General features: G+C 38.5%; 1 protein-coding gene across 10 annotated transcripts in view; it reads right to left on the reverse strand.

The window, feature by feature from the left end:
- The window catches only part of LOC105482381 (sarcoglycan delta), a 1038167-nt gene that overhangs the window by 100121 nt on the left and 917697 nt on the right, over positions 1–20349 (reverse strand). The window lies entirely within an intron of this gene.

A 20349-nucleotide genomic window follows, 5' to 3' on the forward strand; every position in this document is an offset into this window, starting at 1 on the left:
TGAGATCAGAGCGAAGCCATGAGGCAAATTCCATCTCGGCTTCAGAAAGGAAAAGATGCCTAGAAATGGTAAGGTCTGACTCTTGTCTCTCAGAAACTATTAATAGTCACTCAACTGGAAATGTTTTGAAAAACAGCAACCAAAGCTCTGTTATTGCAATGCATGGCACAAATCACATAACACATATGACATCTACGCAGTGGGTTAGTATTCGCCTAACGACTACCAAAAGTTTTTCAGTAAATAGAGTTCTACATTATCATCTTGAAAAGTTAAGCAAAACAGAACACTATGAGAGATCATTTGAAGTTCAGAGCTTTTACACTTTGAGTATTAACATTGATCCCAAACCCAATCTAGACAGTTAGCTCTTGACTGTGCTATAAGCTTTTATCTTTACAACTTGTCAACACCATTCGAACCTTTGCAGCCATAAAGATAGCGATTATCTGATTTGTCTGCTCCCAAAGTGTTTTCAAATCATTTAAACCTCAGTTTATCACAGACAACTGCGCTAGATATTAGTTTTTCAATTAAACTTAGCTGAGGCAGTATCCTGTACTTTGAAGTAAAAGTGTTTCTTTTTTATACATTTGGTGTACTTTGATGCTGTAAGGAGGGGAGAATATCTTGCTTCCATGTGTGAATTTTTATAATCCTCTTACATTGTTATCATGTTTAGAAATGCTCCATTATATTCAACAAAGAACATGCTTTAAAATGGTGTGGTGTTCTGTCAACTAGATCTTAAGCTCTGTGAGGGCAGAGACAAGGTCATATATGGGATATAGCCAGGTTGATTTTAGGTTCTGAAGGCTTCTACTGGACTCATTTCCAAATGGTACTGATGCTTCTATGGGAGTATTAAATTATTGCTTTCTCAGTGCCAGGGTAAGCTGGTGCCCACTGAATGGCAAGCCAGCAAAATCTAGAGGGATAGGCTCTGACCGGTAGAGGTGGCAAATGATTGACAGGTTTTGGATGTAGAAAGGAAGTGAAGAACAAGACGCTCATGCTCCCTCAGCTCCCACTCCCTCAGCTCCCACGGTCCAACCAAATACTGTGATTATGTTCTTGCTGGATTTTGGCCAATGGGGGTCCATATGTTCCACGTACTGGAGGGCAGACTCATTGATAAGACTTCTTAGGGAAAGATTTCAAAGCCACTCATTAGTGGAGTGACCTTGGGCATGAAGTTCAACCTCCGTGATATTCAGTTTCCCTCTCTCAAAAGAAAGTGTGTTGATGGTACCTTTATCTCCTGGGAATCTTGGAAGGCTGAATGAGATCTCTGTCACAAAGCAATCAGCAGTAATATTATATAATGTTTATGATTCTTATTCGTCCTTCTTCTTATCCAGATCTTCTATGACTCTTTCCAAAAGAACATTTTTAAAGCATTTACTATGAACTAGAAACTGTACTGGATATTCTACTTTCTCATATGATCACCAGAATAACCCTATGAAGTGGAGACTGTTAGTATCTTTGAGGTTCAGGGAAGTCAGGAAATTTGTCCTATGGTCACACAACTAGGTGGAAGTGGGAGGGGTGTTTGAGTGAGGAGTGGGATTTGAACTCTAATCTTTCCGTTCTAAAACTGATGCCTTTGATCACTCCTCTAGACTGTCTCCCTCAGCAGATTGTCACTCCTTTACATCTTCATCTTTTTATGAGATATGAGCAAATATCAATGTTTATGCCATCAAGCAATGCAATGCTTGCTAAATCCTCAATCACCTTTCTTCTCAAAACAATTCACATCTATAATGAGATGAGATATTAATACTCTTCAAAAAGACCATTTCTTTCCAAGTGCTATCAGGTTTCTGATTTTCACACCATTTTTCACTTCCACAGAAGCTCCAGAGTAGACAATCATCCTTCAGGATGAATTTCCCCATCCCATCCTCCCTCCGTTTTCTCAGATAATGAATTATTCTCAATTTTATTATTTCAAAAAGGTTTCTATTAAAACCATACCTATTGATTCCCTCTTTTGACACAATATAATTTGATGGCAATAAATGTTCATAAACAGTTTGAGTGAAAAATCCATAAAGTCATTTCAGCTTTATTTTAAGTTCCATTTAATGTCTCTCAAAAATGATTTCATCAATGTGTTTCCATTAGCTGGTTCTCTGCCCAATAACTTAATTCCATACAATCAATCAGGAACTTATCAAGCATGTGACAGGATCTATCTAAAGTGTTCTGAATCACCATAAAGATCAGCTCAATGGCTCTTTTCCCTGCTAGCACAGGTAGGGGGTAAACTTGTAAAAAAATAAAATAAAATAAAATCTCAAATGCACTCCACTGCCTTAGTAACAAAAAGCCAGCTTCTCCTCTCCAGAAAGGATACTCAAGTACAGATCTCAGTTCTGTCATACTTTTCCCTCAAAGTGTCCTGGATGTCAAGAGAACTGAAATCTAGTCCTATCTCTATGATCTTAGGCAAGTCAGATAAAAATCTCTGGTTTTGGATTTCCCCAATTCTTAAATGATGGATAAGCATCAGAGTTAAACTGTTAACCCCCAAATCTAAAATGTTATGAGATTTACAATCTTACCCAAGCAGATAATTGCCTTTAGCAATCTCTTTTTTCTAATGAGAAGAAAAAATAATACTGTAGTATCAAAGGAAATCGCAAAACATTTTCTCAGCATTTAAGGAAAAAAAAAAAGTAACAGACTTTTATCCGATTTAAACTGCATTTAATAGGTAGAAATAATCACCAGAAAATAAACCTCATAATAGATAAAATGGCAGACAGCAAAAATGAAACTTAACTAAAACATCAAAACCCTAAAAATGCTGTAATTCTTTAAAACTCCAAAGATTGACAGATTGACCTGAGAAAATTAAATTTTATGAAAAATGACAAATTATCTAAAACTATATACATGTAAAAATTGCTGTGGACTAAATACTGAAAGAAAAATTTAGATCTGCAAAATGTCACACAGGAAAATTGGATTTGGGAGAAATACTGGACAGAAAAATTACTAGGACAGCAAATACCATCACTGAAATTTGATACAGAAAATTTATGATGAATCACTTCTTGTACATGAAGAACTGATCTCAAAAGTAAGAATTTCAAGAAATGTTCTTTTAAAAATCAGAAATTACTTAAGTATACTATTTATAAAATTGTTTAAGAATTTAAACTAGCTTAACAGAGTTTGCTTTGATAAATTTTTTCCTGATGAATATGATTAATATTGGTATAATTATGATTAGTACTTTTGCATTAATGAATATGAGCTAAAAATCATCTTTGGGTTTAAACCTCGGTGCCAAAATGTTCAACAGTTTCAAAAGGCAGAGTTAAAATATCTGATGAATAAGGTTTGAGGTAAAAATGTCAGTTTTCTACTTCACATTGCTTGGGTATATAGAACCTGAATGATAACTTTAATAACAATGATATTTTACTTGACAAGATAAGGATATAGTTTTATATCCATAATGGATTATAAAATGGAGAAAGGAAGTCAATCTAGAGAATGGTGATAAGAAAATGGAAGAAAAATAATTTTGTTTCTTGAAATACCCAAATACTGAGAAACCAAAAACCTGATTTTCGGTTCTAATTTTGCATATTCATTGCATGGCCTTTGACAACTTTCCCTTTAGCATTATTTCTCCATTTGGGTAGATTACATAATCTTTAAGGTTCCTTCCACCCCTGTTATTTTATTATTTTCCAGATATAACTGATTGGATAAACTCTATGCACCAGGAAAGGAGCACAGTATGTTGGTGAACTCAAAGTTCAATTAACTTAAATCTATATCAAGCAGGAGGCTCTAGTGGAGAAGCAAAGAGGTAAGAAGGTCACAGTATAATATGGTGTCCTTCACTAGTGTACAATAATTGGTTTAAATAACTAGTAATCGGCTGGGCGGGGTAGCTCATGCCTGTAATCCCAGCATTTTGGAAGGCCGAGGTGGGCGGGTCACCTGAGGTCAGGAGTTCGAAACCAGCCTGAGCAACATGGAGAAATCCTCTCTACCAAAAATACAAAATTAGCCGGGCGTGGTGGTGCATGCCTGTAATCCCAGCTACTCGGGAGACTGAGGCAGGAGAATCACTTGAACTCAGGAGGTGGAGGTTGCAGTGAGCCAAGACTGTGCTTTTGCACTCCAGCCTGGGCAACAAGGGTGAAAACTCCATTTCAAAAAAAAAAACAAACAAACAAAAAGCAAAACAAAAAATGCCAAAAAACCTAGTAATTAATCTCAGAAATGAAAATATATAGTAGTGATAAAGAAAATAAATGTGTCTTTGAAAGTATAAAACTTGAAGTCACAACCTGGTTTGGCAGATAAGTTTCCTAAAAGAGTGAAGTTTTGCTGATATTTGAAAAAAAATTAGAACTTAACTAGTCAAGAGCAGAATGTAGCAGTAGAAAAGACTATGGAAAGGCTTCACAGTTGGGAAATTCCCACTAATAAAGAAGACTGGGCCAGGCGAAGTGGCTCACGCCTGTAATCCCATTACTTTGGGAGACTGAGGTGGGCAGATCATGAAGTCAGGGGTTTGAGACCACCCTGGCCAACATGGTGAAACCTTGTTGCTACTAAAAATACAAAAATTAGCCAGGTTTGGTGGCATTAGCCTGTAATCCCAACTACTTAGGAAGCTAAGGCAGGAGAACTGCTTGAACCTGGGAGTTGGAGGTTGCAGTGAGCTGAAATCCCATCACTGCACTCTAGCCTGAGAGATAGAACAAGACTCCGTCTGGAAAAAAAAAAAAAAAAGACTGGTGTTGCTGGGCCATTCTTAGCAAGAGATGAACATTATGTGGTGAGACTAGAGAGACAGTTTGGCCCAGGGAGTGCACAGCCTCAGAGACCACAGTGAAGGCTTTAAGCAGGGGATCTGATTTGATCCACCTGGCATTTTTCAAAGATCACTGTGGCTGCATGTTATGAATTACTTGTTGTGTCCCCCCAAAATTCAGATGTTGAAACCCTAGCCTTCAATGTGATGGTATTAGGAGGTGGGGCCTTTGGGAAATAATTAGGTTTAGATGAGGTCATCAGGGTAGAGTGTCCATGATGGGATTAGTGTCCTCAGAAGAAGAAAAAAAGACTAGTGCTCTTTCTCTGCCACGTGAGGATACAGTAAGATGACGGATGTCCGTAAGCCAACATGAAGGACCCCACCAAACCTGACAATGCTGGCACCCTGATCTCAGACTCCAGAACTGTAAAAAAATAAATTTCTGTTTTTTAGGACATCCAGTCTATAGTATCTGTTATAGCAGCCCAGGCTGACTGAGACATTATGTCATGGAAAAGACACTTAAGGAAGGCAAGGGTAATAAGGAGAAGCCAGGCGAGAGACGGTGGTAGATGGGATCATATGATTGGTAGTGAGGACACAGAAGAGTGGATGGCTGAGGAAATATTTAAGAGGAAAACCAATGGGATCTGGTGATGTGTTGGACAAGAAGCAAACTGAAGGATGATCACAGGGCCCATAGGAGGAGATGAAACAGACAGTCAAAGCCAAGTAATTAATGCTCAAAACCAGCCATGCCCATTGAAACTTTATACTCCACAAATAATATTCAGCTATTTTGGTATTTGATATTTAAGTCACAATAGAAATTGCCTTTACTTAATAAAGGAAGCTGCTCTGAATCCAACTATATTTTTCTTATGAAGGAGCAAGAACCATGACAAAGAAAATTTAATCTCCCATGATATTTACCAGGAATGTTTTTGAAAAATTATGAATAAACTAATAATTCTTGAGTAATGAACACTGTCTTCCGTGCAAGATAATTTTCTGGTTACTCCAAAGTTTTAGCTAAAAGTATCTTCATGTAGCTCCCATTGTTTAAAGATTTCCAACATATGTGAGATATAGTTTTTGTGTCTATAAGTCCAGGCTAGTAAACATGGTTGCAATCTGATATTTAAATACTCTTTAATATCTGAGACCCATTTTCCTACAAACAAGTCTTCTCTACAGCGCATATGTTAGTTGTAGAAGAGTGAGTTATGGGACAACTAACCACAGGAAATGCCTTAGAAACAGAGGTTTTTGTACTTAATTCCTAACATGAATTTTTGGCTTTCTCCTAAAAGTGAAAAATTCTTTTTAAGGAAATGAGTTGGGCTATGTTTAACCAAAGATTTAAAATGAACTGAGTGATCAACGAGGATGCAGATTTTCCACAAGTGTTGGGATTAAGCACATGGTAGGTGGCTGTCAGCTTCTGAAAAGCTTCCCAGTCATGAACAATGCACAGATGCTAGAAAGTAACTTTCAGTAGAAATAGTCACTTGAGGTAATTGAATCCCATTGTGTCTCCCCAGGCTGCTGGTAGCATTTAATAAACTTCTAATGCAAAACATCTGCAGTCATTACAAATAGTTTCTAGGATACATACCAAATATTTTCTTTTTAGGAATCAGGACAGATTCTTCTTATCCAAAAAGTACAGATAAAATTAATTCATTCAACAAATATTTATGTAGAGCCTACGTCAGACATAATTTTGTGGGGGAAAGTAGGCTCGGGCTTTCTTATTTAGGAATTGCAAATTAAGAAAAAAATATTTAAAATGCACATAAAATCTACAGCCATTCTGAGTGTTGTAATATTTGTTGCCTATAAATAGTTAACGAGCACCTATTATGTGAATGGCACAGTGCTGAGGCAATGTTCAGTAAGAAGACAATCTTTGCTCTTAATAAGTTTTATTGTAACAATCCAGGTGGATATTACAAAAATATTTAAATCTATTTTTAAAAATAACGAATATTGTAAATCACACATTTTCAATGGGGGTGATGTTATCCTCAAGGGGACAAAAATTGGTTCTTGGGGAGCAAAAGAAATCTTACTGTATTTATGTATAAAGCACAGTTGTATATCTATATCTAGAGATATATAGCAATATATACATATAAACATCTATATAAATACTTTACATAGTACATAAATGGATATCTAGTATATCTGTGATAGTAAGATTTCATGGGAGGGGTGTGATTAAGAAAAAGAAAAAAGCCTGAAAAATAATTCCTCAGAAGAGTACTATTGGAAAAAGAACTGAGAAACTGTTGCAAATCCTATGAAATAGGACAAGAAGCTGATGGAACACTGAACAGGGGGCTTAGCCTAGCAGCAGAGGACCTGGGAAGGTTTTGCTGGGGAAGTGCTATTACTGACAGTCACTGGCATGTAGATGAGTTGGACACCAAGGGAAGGGTGTTATGATCCAAGGAATGGTTAGAGTAATGTAAAAGGAGAGCCAACGTCAGAATTTTAAGGGACTCCAACATTTTAATTTTGGGTATGGAAGGATGAGCCATCAAAGGAAAATGGAAAAAAAAAATAAATAAAGGCTAGGGAGGTAGAAAGAAGACCAGGAATGGGGTAACACAGAAGCCAAGAGAAAGAAGTATGTATTTCAAGAAGCAGGGAACAGTTTATCTGTGTTAAACGGTGCTGGAAATTAAGGAAAGGAATAGAAAAGTCCATTGGATTTGGCAACATAGACACTTACATCTCAAGAGACATTCTATCAAAAGCTGAAGGCAAACTGTTGTGGGCACAAGAAGAGGAAAAGATGAAGAAATGAATACAGCAAGAGTTACAACTTTTTGACAAGAGAATTACCATGAGGTAGCTGGGTACTGGATATTGGCTGCCAGATACTGAAGACCTAGCGGTGGTTAGTAACCACATTTTTATATAGGCACCAGCCTGCTGTGTGGCACAGGCTGGATAGAGGTGTATGTGTTCAGTTGCCTGAACATAGGCATGCATAATGTGAATGTTTGGATTCATTTAGGTTGGGAATTTTTACACATGTGAATGCTGAAAACACAGTGTGAAAGTTCAGGGTTCTCCATGAAGACTGTGAAGAGGAATATGATACTAGGCAAGTTAATTTGCTTCTTCTAGCTTCAGTTTCCTCCTTTGTGAAATGGAAGAGTAGTACTTCTCTCATAAAGCTATTGTGAGGATTAGTGACTATATATGTGTGTATATACACACACATACATATACACACATATACACACATGTATATATGAGATACATTACATATATATAACAACTCAATACATCATAAAATGCTATATATGTCTGGCATATCAAAGTATATGGTAGATATATTTTATTATGATAAAAGATAGTGATGAAGACAAGAATAGACAGTAAAGCCAGAAAGATAAAAGAGTATCATTCAATAATTTGAATATTAACAATGGAGAAGGATAAAATAAGATGTTCGCTTTTGAATACTCTAACAATTTAACTGAACTAGCCATACCATCAAAGTACACATTTTAAACATTGTGTAGGATGTGAAACTGCAGGGCAATTTAAGATTCACGTATAAAAACATCCTGGCAAGATATGAAGAGACAAGTAGTTTAATTAAGCAAACTCTACTCTGGAAATCAATAGACCAGAACTCATGCTCAGTGTATCATTAAGCCAAAACTTGAAAAAAAATAAAAGGAACCATCCAAGCAGCAAGCAATTTCATTTCAGTTTCTTATGAGTACATCATTTTTGATAGTAAATAAAACTGCACAGTATAACAAACAATTTCAACTCATTGGTTGTGTTTAACACTGATGGAACATTCTGGAACAAGGCAACCTCCAGGTAAGGATAGTAGAGGCAAACAAAGCATCAGTGACAAGCTGAGAAGACTGCTTGACATCACCGTCAGAGAGCTGTGCTCAAGGGAGACCTCTTGGTTCTCCAAGATGATGCACTGTATGTCCTAAGAATGAGGTAAATGTTGCTCTCCATCCATATCTACCCTCCAGACCTCAGTGGGACAGGTGGCCAGAATCAGGCCAACAGTGTAGAGGGAGAGGAAGAGAATAAATATGAACCATGTGATCAAGTTAAAAAGAACATTGATTCTGCCTGCCCTTCCACCTGGGAGTGAGGGTGAGATGGGAGCCATGATACGCTGTGTCCTCAGTGGAGATTTCAGTTCTCAAGTGTCTCTCACAGTGTGAGAGCAATCAAGACTCACATGGTTTGTGATGTGATGATTGCCAATGGATGCCAGTGAGACCTAAAAAAAAAAAAAAAAAAAAAAAACCACACACATGTGTATAATTTTAAGAATTTGCTGGTCTTTGAAAAAGTACAACATGCTGTTCCTGTGACCAAGCAAGTGGGTGGTGATGCCTTCCTATGGAGAAGGAAATTGAAACGTTAATTGAGGACCACAGAGAAACACTGTCTAAAAAATAATTGGAGAAACTTACAAAATCATTTATGAGAGATGAAGATGATGATGACCTGAAAAGTAAGAACCAGCAAGTTGAAATCTTAATAAAGTATTGAAGGTTTCAAAGCATTAAAACACTTAAATGATTTAATTTCTGAATACAATCCTGTTATGAAAGCTTTAAAATGAGCATGCTTTATAGGTGACTTATAGATAATTTTGATTATGTAATTTTTTACCTTGTCCACTGACTTCATCCCCAGTATGGCCAGCATGTCATTTACTTGTCACCAACCATTTCCCCCTTTCCCCTGGCCAAGAAAATCCCAGTATTATTCACGGGAGCAAAACTCCCAGCTAAATAATTACATTCCCAGACTCCCATGAAGCTAGGGGTGGACATATGACACAACTTTGTTCAAAGAGATGTAGGTAGCTCTCTACTGGGGAGGAGCACTGAGAAAGTTTTACTGTCCATAGGAGGGTATAGATGTGGCTAGTTTCAGTGTTTTTACCTGAATATCAGCATGATATCTGGAGCTGCGTGAGCCATCTTATCTTCTGACCATGAGAAAAAGACCAAGAGGAGTTCAGATATGTTCACCCAGATACCACTAAGCTGCCAGCAACTGTCTACCACTGGCTTATGTATTAGTCTGTTCTCATGCTGCTAATAAAGACATACTGAAGATTGGGTAATTTCTAAAGGAAAGAGGTTTAATTGACTCATGGTTCAGCATGGCTGGGGGAAGGCCTCTGGAAACTTACAATCATGGTGCAGGGGTGAGCAAATACGTCCTTCTTCACATGGTGGCAGGAGAGAGAAGTCTTGAGCAAAATGGGGAATAGCCCCTTAAAAAACCATCAGATGTCATGATAACCCACTATCACGAGAATAGCAAGTAGTTAAATGCCCTCGTGATTCAATTACCTCCCACTGGGTCTCTCCCACAACATGTGGTGATTATGGGAACTACAATTCAGGATGAGATTTGGCTGGGGACACAGCCAAACCATATCACCTTACTTTTATGGCAGAAAAATAAGTCCCTATTTATTATTTGTTTGAGACACCTTAAGAGAATTTTGTTGCTCAACCTGCCTAAGGTTTAATACCATTCTATCCATGATGAAGGAAAGAGAAGTAAACTGACATTTCCATATGGCCATGTTCTTCACTTAAAGCTTTTCAGCGGTAGTAAGCCAGATGACAAAAAGTTGACAATCATTTTTTAGTGATTATTTAGCTGGACACTTTGCTCTCATGTACTGAGGCATCCTTTCACTGACTGCTGGGTGGGGCTGGGTTTTCCCATGTCCTTGCCTTTGCTTACAGTGTTCTCAGCCAGAAAGTACTGTTCCTTTCCTTTTGTTCCCCACAGTGCATCAAATCCTATAAGGCCCAAGTCAAATGCCACTTCCATCATGAAGCCTTCCCTGGTCTCCCCTCAGTTATCACCAATTGCTGCCTCTGTTGTGCTTCCATAATACCTAACTTAAGTCTTGGATGAGCATTTATTTTATTGTCTTCATTGACTATGTCTTGCCTTCTCCACAAAATAAGCTACTTAAAGTCAAGGACCCTGTTATGGGAGTCTTTGTACTTTTCTAGACAAGCAGCAGGAGCTTAGATATTTTGAATTCTATTTTACTTAAGCCAGAAAAACTGAAGAATGAAAAAGAAGCTTCTGTAGGGGAGAGGTATGAGCTGTCAGTATCAGCTATACCACTGCAATACTGGATAACTTCTTTTCCAGTAAGTAAGTAAACAATTAAACCTATAGTTAAATGGTCTCAGCGAAATAGCATTCCACTAGCTTCTTTATTTTGTCCTGTAATCACTCAGTTTAGTGCCCAAAGCCCACTGTGACAGGTCTTTGGCTGGGTTTACAACCTTTGACGAGTCCCTGTGTCCTGCAACAGAAAGCTGCATTAAAAAAAAAAATTAGAGCCAAAGTCTTGGTCTGTCATCCAGGCTGAGTGCAGTGATGTGATCACAGCTAACTGCAGCTGCAAATTCCTAAACTCAAGCAATCGTCCCACCTCAGCCTCTTGAGTAGCTTGACTATAGGGACATGTCACAATTCCTGGTTAATTAATTTTTTTTTTTTTTTTGTAGACAGAGGGTTTCACCATGTTGCCCAGGCTGGTCTTGAACTTCTGGGCTCAAGCAATCCTCCCACCTCAGCCGCTCAAAGCACTGGGATTACAAACATGAGTCACTGCACCCAGTCAGGAAGTCCTACTATTTAACATGACAATCAGACATAACCCATCTCTTTAGCTTTGTCTGCAGCTTAATAAATTTTTTAAAACATCAATTTGTGTTTCTGTATTTTCCACTCCTCTCCATTTCAAGCATGTAGGAAGGCCCTTTGCATATCCTTGATGTTTGTTTAGTTGTTTCCATAAAGGAAAATGAGTCATGTATCTACCACAATAAGCAAATACAGCCCAATTTTATCACTCCAAAAATTCCCTTGCGCTACCCCTTTTGTATTCCACCCATCCCCTGAGCCCCAAATCCTGGCTTCCACCATTCTCCTATGGTTTTATCTTTTCTACCATATCATATAAATGGAATCATTCAGTAGATAAGAGTTTTGGGTCTGGCTTCTCTGACTCAGCAAAATGCATCTGAGGTTTTTGTTGTTGTTTTCCTGTTTTTTCTTCAACTTTTATTTTAAATTCTAGGATACATGTGCAGGATGTGCAAGGATGTGCAGGTTTGTTACATGGGCAAGCACATGCCATGGTGGTTTGCTGCACAGATCAACTTATTACCCAGGAATTAAGCTCAGCATCCATTAGCTATTCTTCCTGGTGCTCTTCCTCCCACCCCACCCCAACAGACCCCAGTGATGCATTTGAATTTTACGACAGAAGGCATTCATTGGGTCAAAAGCAGAAACTGCCTTAAAGCAATAGCTATTCCTGCCATCTGTAAACACCTAACCTTAGTGGAGAGTAGGCCGGTTGTCTTGTGGGGAAGAGGGGAGAGAAGAGTGACTTGGAAGGAGGCTCAAGAGAAGGCAGATTTAGAAGAATTAGAACACTTAGAAAAATTTAGAGATCTGGGCTCCTTGGAAGACCAGAGTCATCACTAGGGAGGTGACCATCTCTCAGAGAGGATGGCTGTGTCATGCCCCTAGAAGGTAGTACCCTTGGCCCACACCTCAGCAAAGATTTCCAGGCCCTCTCTGTGGCGTGGCAACCATGTGGAAAGATGTGCAAGAGGTACAATCTCTGTGAGAAAATGTGAGAAAGCAAAGCAGAGAAAAAAGAAGTCACGTGGCCCCTGAGAGGCAGAGGGAATACCTTGATTCTAGAAGCTGAAGATCTCATAATGCTTAACTGAACGTATGTAAATTGCTCCTGCACTGTCTTCTCACAACCTTGCAATGCATACTCTCACTTTTCCCATGACCTAGCTGGGGTGGATTCTGTTTCTTATAAAAATGAACATTTTGCATGTCTCCATGATCGTATTTTATGCTTCCCCCATCTCCAGACACCCATGTTTGACACTCTATGGGATCTAAAGGTACACGTGCCATAGTAGCATTAACTGAGCTTGGCCTCTTTGAAGGGGAAATGCCACTCAGAAGGCAGTTCTTCAGTGAATGAAGGCCTCTGAAACCTGGTAGAGACTTTCCAGGTCACTCGCTTTGTTACATAAACCCAAACCATGGCAAGTGTAATATTCTTGAGTTCCCATTTCCCTTTCCCTCTAATGCTTCATAAGAGGCATCAAACTCTAGCTTATAACCAGGGTTAGAAAATATAGCTATGAAGAAAAGACAGGGCAATAAAAAATGAAGCTTCATTTAACCATCTCACTGACCAATGCAAGCCTTCCAGACTTAGCAAGAAACAAAGTCCAAAGAAAGGTCTTCAAAATAAGGTATCCTATCTGAGACAAAGGAGGAAGGTGGGATAGTTACAATGTCTTTGCCTATCCAACATCCTTTAGCTTTCCTTTGGACACTAGAACATTTATTTGCTTTGCAGAAATCTACTGGGGCTGGTGCTCACTTGGCCCTCCCCAATCCCCAGGATACAGAAGGGAATGCGATCCAGGCTTCCCAATCAGAATATCTGATTCCTTGGAAAGAGTGTTTGGTCTAGGGGCATGTCACCCAAGCAGGGCTAATCAGTTACTTTCAGAGATTGCTATGGCTGCCTGAATGAAGGTGTTTCTGTCTCTCCTTCTGAGATAGTTTCTGCTGAAGAACTGCCTAAAGAAAACCTGTAAAAGAGAGAAAGATGTTAAAAGCACCAGGGACGGTTATATCTAGACTTCTCAGTGGTTGATAAGTCTGCAAATTCCCATTTTTAAAGAAATTTTTAAAAAACCAGAATAATTTTGCTTTGTGTCACTTGCAATTAGACATCTCCTAAATAATTCATTATTTTTCTCACAGGGTAGAGGCTTCTGTCTTGACTGTCTGTCCCTAACAGTTTACATCACTAAAGCAGGAAGAACTGTTCCTTAGAGCTCACAAAGAAGTCCATTTTGAAGAGTGACCATCACTCCTGTATGACTCAATTTTAAATGCCTGCTTAATAGGAAATGGAAATCCACAGGATAGCAGAAGCTAGTCAATTTTCACTACCAGACAAGAGTTGTAAAAACAGGTATGCTAAAAGGTGTTCTTCCAGTCTGAATTGGTATGACACCTTCGAGGGCATCTAGTATCTCCCCCCGTTTGCTTACCAATCCAGGGGCAAGCACATTTTGTGAGTCTTTAATAGTTTGTTCCTCTATCCCTACAAACATCACATAAATAAAAACAGTGTCTATGAAGACTGAAGTAGTCAGTGCCAAAGAGTATGTTCTTAGATGTTGAACCGATTATCTAAAAAAAAAAAAAAAGAAAAAAGAAAAAAAGCAAGGGTCAAAACCTGTATCTGCAGAGCTTTTTAGCTTGATTTGGGTATTTGCGAAGTGTATCTTGTGCTGCTTTGTCAATCTGAGTGACAGTTCATCAATACTAATCTGATGCCAGTTGATTCTTCACTTTCCCTAAACAGGATTAAGGTATACTATCTATGAATATATTTCATCTCAGGCTGTAAATCTATATACTTTAACGTAAACGCATTAGCATCTCTTTTTAAATGGAATGTACTGTGTATACAAGGAAATAAAGATGAATTACCAAGTTGTCCTGAAAAATGTCTTTCTGACCCATTATGAAAGTGACTCAGCTTTTGAGGCAGCAGTAAGTAGATTAGACATGTTCCATTATTTTATATAGTGATCTATACCTCAGTTTCTGGGAGGACCTATTAAGACTCAGAATATCTATAACCATATTGCCCTTCCTTGGCTGGGGCAGGTAAATTTTCTCATTTATTTGTTTCTCTGTTTGTTATTTAGCCCTCCTTTTGTTTATCCATAAAGAAATATGTATGTAATTTCTGCTGTGAGTTAGTCACTCACCTAGGTTCTAAGGATATAATGGTGAACAATAGTAGTAATATTTAGGTCCCACAATTTGCCCTAAGGTTTCCCAATTTGTCCAGAGCCAACTGGGCCTATAAACACCTAATGTAAAAATCTTACTATCCAGCACTGTCTCACAGGTCCATGCTCAACCAGAGCAGGGCTGAAACAACAATTATTTAATCTTTGAATGTCACTTTAGAGTTTATAGGGATTTTCATATGTACTTTAAATTCTCATAAATATCTATTAATATATGAAGGAACCAGGGAAGATGAGCTTTAATAACTCATTTAAGATTAAGCAACTAACAACTTGAGGACAACAAATTGTTACTACTAAAATCCAATGGTCTATGATAGTATCTACCTCATAGGTTATTGTAAAACATCAATGAGATATTACAGGCAAAGCACTTGGAATAGTGCATGGCACACAGTAAGAATGCAATAAATGCTAATTTATTGTTGACAGTGATGATGTTCTTGTTTGGAAACAGGGAATCATAAGCTAGTGTCAGTTTGCCTGTCTGTCCATCTATCCATTTGTCCATCTGTCCATTCATTCATCCATCCATCCAAAGTTGTATTGAGTACCTGTTGTGTGTCAGGCACTACAAGAGATGCTGAAGATTTAATGTTGAATAAGCCCATGCTTTTACACCTCTCACAGTTTAGATTTCCAGTCTTTGGCACCTGTATTTGGTATCAGACTTCACAGACTAAATGATGAAAAGGTCTTAGGGCTGGGCGTGGTGTCTCAGACCTGTAATCCCAGCACTTTGGGAGGCTGAGGTGGGTAAATCACCTGAGGTCAGGAGTTTGAGACCAGCCTAGCCAACATGGTGAAACTCTGTCTCTACTAAAAATACAGAAAATTAGCCGGGCATGGTGACACGTGCCTATAATCCCAGCTACTCAGGAGGCTGAGGCAGGAGAATCACTTGAACCTGGGAGGCAGAAGTTGCAGTGAGCCAAGATCGTGCCATTGCACTCCAGCCTGGGCAACAAGAGTGAAATTCCACGTAAAAAAAAAAAAAAAAAAAAAAAGAAAGAAAGAAAAGGTCTGAAAACCAGAGCCTAGACCAGGGATTGGCAAACTAGAACCCATGGGCCAAATTTTTCTCACTACCTGTTTTTGTAAGTAAAGTAAAGTTTTGTTAGAACACAGCTATATTCATTTGATTACATATTGTTTATGGCTGCTTTCCCATTGCAATGGAAAAGTTGAGTAGCTGCAACAGAGACCCTGTGGTCCATAAACCTAAAATATCTACTATCTGGCCCTTTGTGTAAAAGATCTCTGGCCTGGATTATTGCATCTTTGTATCCTGTTAGCTGTTTTACCTTATCATCCCTTGGAATTGAAAACAAATAAAAAGGTGATGGCTTGCCTACATGGGCCAATCAACTTGTTTACATCTGATAACATGTCCTAATTGCGGAGAAGTACTTCATGATTTTGACATTACTCATTTTCCTGGGGGGATTTTCTCCATTGCCCTCTACAGGAGGCAAAATAACCTTCTAAAAATATTCTTCCAAATCATGAACTCATTATTCTGTGGTTCTACTGATTTCTTCCCATTTATTATCTCCTTATTATGCCCCCAGTACTATCAGCAACCCTTGGCTCCCCTATGATCTCATGTTTGGCCCATTTTTTTACCATTATGTAACTGACTGGGCAGAGGGCATCATTCCTGGGTTTCTCTGTTAGAATTCTTTTTGACCAGTATTACTTGGGCTTTTATTGCTCAAGTCTGTGCATGTTGACATGTCATTGGGTAGTAAGAAATTCTTTAACATTGTTTTTGCATGAGTGTTTTAAGTATACATTTAAGTGTTGCCTTGAATGGTAACATTCAAGATTCTAACAAGAACAATGACTTACTCCAATGCCAATCACTTCACCTATACTATTTTATTTAATCATTGTAACAACATAACATTTAGATACTCTCATCATTTCCTTTTGCAGATGAGGAAACTGAAGTTTTGAGAGTTAATTTTTTAAATGATAAACATAGTTACACTTATTGAGAATTTAATATATCTGAGTATAAACTTTACATGAGTTGTCTTATTTAATTTCCACAGTGACTATCTAGGAATGCAGTGTTGATATCTTCATTGTACTTATAAGGTGCAGTGAGGTTACTGACTTGCTATGATCCCAACTTTGGTTGAGTGGAAGCACTAAGACCTGATATTAAAAAAATCTGGTCGAGGTCAGGAAGGTATCCTGTGGTTCAGTCACAAAGACACCCATCCCCTCCCACTTCCTCCCTACTAAATCAAATGTAGTGCCTGCATGCAGCCCCTTTATTGAGTAGACAACTGTAAAATATTTTAGTTATTTCTTTTCTGAGGTGTGGTGATTAGAATGGTAGAAGTAGAAAACAAAAACTGGCATGATGATGTTTTCTGCTGAAATGTAAATCAGTTTTAGTTGTCAAAGATGTCAAGGTGGCAGATCCCAGTGACTTCTTTACTATGACTTACTTTAAAAACAAATCCCCGCCCATGTTCTCATTGTAAACTAAGTATGATTGGTAAGGGAAGAGAAATATTTGGACTCCTGTACATTAAGAAACATTCTCTAAATGAGAAGTTATCAATGGGCTACTGAATTTGAACAAAGGCATTTCCTTTACCTCTTAAATTCTCAAGGTATTTCAGACTGTATATTTTGATAACCGAACCAAGTTGGCTCTTGCCAGTTTGCTATGGTTTGGATCCGTGTCCTCACCCACATCTCATGTTGAATTGCAATACTCAATGTTGGAGGTGGGGTCTGGTGAAAGGTGCCTGGATCATGGAGTTGAATTTCTCATAAATGTTTTAGTATTCCCCCCTCCCCCATACTGTCTTCGTGACAGTGAGCTCCTGTGAGATCTGGTCATTTAAAAGTATGTGGCACCTCCCCAGTCTCCTCTTGCTCTTGTTTTTGCCATGGGATGTGCTTGCTCCCCATTTGCCTTCCACCATGATTGTAAGTTTCCTGAGGTTTCCCCAAAGCTGAGCAGATGCCAGCATCATGCTTTTGTACATCCTACAGAACTGTGAGCCAATTAAACCTTTTTCCTTTATAAATTACCCAGTCTCAGGTATTTCTTTATAGTAATTCAAGAATGGCCTAACACACACTTCATCTTTGCAGGTGATGGGATAGTCTTTCCTTATCACAAATTTTGATTCTAAACCTTACCAAGCAGTGATATAGTCTTAATTTATAGTAGTATTAACATCAGAATCTGGGTCTTCAAACTAATTGTTTAGTTTTTTTTTTTTAATTACACATCATAGCATAGTTGTTGTTAATATTATATGTTCTAATATCCAGGCTCTCATTTTGGATTTCCCACCAAACTTACTGTATGAATGTAGAGCCTTTTAACTGTTCTAAGAATAGTTCCTGTACCTATAAAGTGGGCATCATCTACCACCAACCTAAGGCTCAGGTTTATCATGAAGACTAAATGAGAGGTGAGTGAGCTTGTCAACCTGTACAGCAAAATACAAATGTTAGTGATAAATGGCACCACTCAGGAAGTCCTCTGGATCATATAAAGACTCCCTTTTAATCTTTAGAAACTGCCCATTTTATAAGAAAATTCCGTTAAAATCAGAAGAGTAAGCTAGTAAGTATGATTAATTTGAGATTAAAGGTAAGATGTCTATCTAGGTCTGTTAAGTGCTCTGTATGTTTTTATAGTTGTCAAAAAACCTTACCTTGAGGCCCAATTTTAGGGACATTGGACACTAACAAATCAATAAGTCCAGGCTCATTTTTCTGAACCTTCTAACTCAGGCAATGCAAAAACCCCTTCCACATTTTCATGACAAATGGAAACAGCTCACAGAGAAGCGCACTAAATGGATGAAGCTGACGTTCCTCCTAATTCATTAGAGCAAAGAACTTTTAGAGATCCACGGACCCCACTAAAATCATGCTCCCACAGGGCAATTGATCATAACTTGAAAAATCATTTCAGGATTGGTCCAAAGCAGCCTTAAAGGAAGAGAAGGAAATGTCACTAACTTCTGCACAATTCAGAATTTTAAAGAAAGAAGTCGAACTATGAGATCACACCTCTGTTACTGTAGTGGTCTACAAGGTGTGCTTCTCAAACTTAACACATGGCTTAGCATTTGCCATTTTACATGCCTGGGATGACAGGCCCATCTTATCCTTTACCCCAAGAAGAGCTGCTTTTTTAGCTGGAGAAATAACTCTGGTTCTCAATAGAAAAGAAGGGAGCGGGGAGTGGATTATAAAAAGTAAGCCCTAAGTAATGGGTGAATGTAAAGAGTATAAAACAAATCTACCTACATATTGGTTGCTTAACAAATTTCAGCATTGTCATAAATCCATTTTGAGGTCTACTTCAACGATAAGATTATATAAATAAGGAAACTGAATAACCATCCTATATGAAAGGCAAAAGTTATGCTGTACCAAGTAGAAGTGGACTTGCCTTACCAAGGCTTCTATATTCCTTGCTGCACAGACAAAAATAGGTCATTGTGCTCACACCACTTTGAATAGGAGGCAGAGATTCAAACCACTATGCACATCACTTCTGCCTTCCCCACTCCAAAGAGCTTTCTGCTGGAGAGCTCTCATCTCGAGTTTTTTGCTTCTGTCAATACTTTGTGACCAAGGCTCAGGCTAGAGAGATAGCTGGGCCATACTTACCCATGGTTAACATTAATTGCTCACTTGTTGTGTGCATGGCCTGACACCGGGCCCTACAGAGGAGGAAATAATGCAATCTGCAACCTCAAAGAATGAGAAAGGAGGACACACAAATTTCCAAGGGCTTGCAGGGCACCGAAACAGGGACGCACAGGTTATTTACAGTGGCACTGCAGTCAGCTCTCTGTATACTTTTCCTGTAGCCCATGGCTTCTCAACGTCAGCCCTACTGACACTTAGGGCCAAATCATTCTTTGTTGTAGGGGGCTGTCCTGTGCACTGTAGAATGCTGGGTAGCATCCTCGTCCTCTATCCATGTCAGTAGCAACCCCCCACCTCCATCCCCACCAAATTGTGCTAAAGATGTCTCTCGACATTGCCAATTATTGTTCTCAGGGTCAAAATCTCCACCCACTCCCATCAACACACCCCTGTTGAGAATCACTGTTTGGTCCTAGTGTGTTGTAACATACCCCCGCTTCCAACTCCAGACTAACCCCATCCTCAGAATTTAATGATAGGCTCCACATGATACAGGAGTTCCTTTCATCTGGTCCATGATATTAAGCATGAAACAATATAGACACATGTCAGGGTTTATAATCATGTCCTATTCTTGTTATACTCTAGCTGAATCCCCAGCTTATCATAGTAATTGTACGTAATAGGTGTTCACTAAGTAAGCACTTACATTAGGACAGGGAGCCTCACCTGGGACAATGGACCCCAGAGATTTACAGATAGAATTCAGTGGGTTTGTGATCATTGAAGGAGCAGATTTTACATCATTCTCTTCGTTAACCTCTAACTGGAATCTAGCATTTCCTCTGATGAGAATATAGAAAATAATCGATAATAATTATCACTCTGGGACTCTGTCACCAACAGAACTCACAGATTATTTCCTATCCTAGTTAAGTTGTTGCATACATCTCAAAATCTTGTTTATGCTCTCTGCTCCTTTGAAAC

The sequence above is a fragment of the Macaca nemestrina genome, chromosome 6 (genome assembly GCF_043159975.1).
Source record: "Macaca nemestrina isolate mMacNem1 chromosome 6, mMacNem.hap1, whole genome shotgun sequence".
Lineage (NCBI taxonomy): Eukaryota > Metazoa > Chordata > Mammalia > Primates > Cercopithecidae > Macaca > Macaca nemestrina.